Below are 2,458 nucleotides of genomic sequence, written 5' to 3' on the forward strand. Positions count from 1 at the left end.
ACTACACTATATATATAAAAATACTCTATATATATATAAATACCATACTATATATATAAAAATACCATACTATATATATACAGACACATATATATAATTATTTGCCTGCCCAGCCCTACACCAGCTCCCCTCTGGCTGTTTCCCAGCCCCAGGCCATCCCATGCCACATCCCTGTCTTTGCTCGTCTCCCCTCACCAAATTCCAGCCCGGGCTCAGGCTGTTCCTGGTACACAGCATCTCTGCTCCCACGGTGCTCAGCCCTTCCCAGTGATAACAATGACCACTTTGGCCCCTAATTTCAGCTCCTACACACAGGGCACTTAACCAAGCCATTGAGGCTGGAGTGCCACCGCAGCCCTGGGCACAAGTCCAGTCCTCAGCAATGCACGGGCTCTGCACAGAGTTGATCCTCGTCCCAACGTCACAAAACCCCACCTGAATGACCCCAGTTCCTATTGAAAGGGGCCCTGAAGGTGGAGGAAAGCCAGCCCAGATACAAACCCCCTGCGTGGGCAGCCCTGTTTCCATCCCTGCAGCTCTGTTTGAATTCCATCTCCAATGCTTTTTCCTGCGAGGTGTGAAATAGGTTTGGACTTGCCCGTTGCGATGGGTTGTCCCTTTCCCCACACGATCCGAGGATGCTTTGCTGCTGAGGAAGGGCCCCATCTGGTTGCAGTTTCACTTTTTAATGCTTTACATGAACACTGCTATAAAAAGCAATGACATGCAGATAAAGAAAATAATGGCTTCGTATGGGGTTTGGGCAAGGGCTGTAAATCACTCCCAGGCGTGCTCCCAGCCGTCCCTGCAGAGAGCAGAGTTCAGCCTTGGTGCTGCAGGAACACTTGGAGGAAGAGGGGATCTGGTCCTTTGCTGTTGCTGTGTGTGGATTTGCTTTTCAGAGAGCCCAGAAACACTTCAGTGCGGGTTGGCCATGAGTTCAGTGTCGCTTTAGGAGGTTGTTCCCCATACGTTCTCCGTCGGTCTCTTTTAGCTGACCACAGCTTTGAGGGTGGCTGAAAGCCTCCCAAGAGCCCTGTGCCATGGCTTGGACCGGTGACCGCCTGGCTCCTGTCCCCTGCTTTGGGGCAGTTTCCTTCTCGGAGCCCCGTGCTGCCGATGCTCTGTGGTCACAGCCGCAGACGCTGCTCCCGGCAGTGGCACAGGACCTGGGAGCCGTGTCCCGAGGCGCTGCCGAGGTTGGCAGCCTGTGCTCGTGTCCCTCCGTGTCTGTGTCACGCATCACTGGGAGCACCAAAGCACCCGAGTCCTCCACGGGGACGCCGAGTGTCACTCGTCCAACTCAGCAAGGCTTTTCCATAAGAGACCATCACTGTGTTTGGAGCTGTGTGGGCTTTTCGGGAAGCAGACACCAGGGCAGGTTTGCGCAGGCCGCGCTGTGTTCCCCCGTGTGGCGATGTCCTGCTCCCCGGGGCTGTCCTCGCGTGCCCTCGCCGCTCACCACAGCGCTCCTCGCACACCGGGAGCATCGCTTTGTCCCTACAAGGGACATCATCATCATCATCATCTGCAGCTTGCAGATGGAGGAAGCACTGCACAGAAGCAACTTGTCCAATGTCATTTAGGGCAGGGAAGCCAAACCCGGCAGCGCAGCCCCGCGCCAGACAAAGCTCCGTTCTTTTGCTGGAGTGACTCACCCAGCAAACGCATTCTTCTCTCATGAGCTGTAGGAGCATCACAGCTGCTGCGTACGTGGGATTATTTTTGTCTTTATTCTGCTCGGGCGATGTTTTAAAAACGCAGCCAGGAGCTTGCGAGGCACTGCAAGGGCTGCACCGCCTGAGCAGGGTGTTCGGGAGCACAGCGCTGTGCTGCGGCTCGAGGACGGCGCACACGGCTGCGCCGCGCAGATCACAGATTAATCTTGTCCTGGTCTTTCCTTCCTGAGACCTTTTCTGGGAAACAGAGATTTATAGAAACACCAGCTTTCCTCACCTCCACGGCCGGGCTGCTGGGATTGCAGGATGTGCTGGAGGCAAAATATCTGATTAGGAAACGGAGCAGCCTCTGGCTGCAAAAAAGAGGGTTTTTTGGGAGAGCAGGGGGAGCACCACTGCCACGACAGCTTCGCTGGTGTTTAATGGGCTTTTAGAAGTGGCCGCGGAAGGAAAAGCACAGCTGCTGTGTTGCAGGGGGAGCTCCGTATCCCAGGAGATTTGAGAAAATAAGCTGCGGTTATAAGAAAAAAATGTATTGAACTGTCCCCTGCGCACCTGCTCCTGCAGCCTGGGTGCGTCATCTGGCTTCGGCCGGGCTGTGTCTGGGGTGTCTGAGCCACCTCCGGGCCGAGCAGCATCCTCAGGGCTGAGCAGTGCACGCTGACACTGCCCCTGCACGGGGGGAGCCCATGGGGTTCGGGGAGCCCCATCCTCTGCTCCATGTCACAGAATCACAGAATCCCAGACCGTTAGGGATTGGAAGGGACCTCAAAAGCTCG

The sequence above is a fragment of the Mesitornis unicolor genome, unplaced genomic scaffold (assembly GCF_000695765.1).
Source record: "Mesitornis unicolor isolate BGI_N332 unplaced genomic scaffold, ASM69576v1 scaffold12455, whole genome shotgun sequence".
In the NCBI taxonomy this organism is placed as follows: Eukaryota; Metazoa; Chordata; class Aves; order Mesitornithiformes; family Mesitornithidae; genus Mesitornis; species Mesitornis unicolor.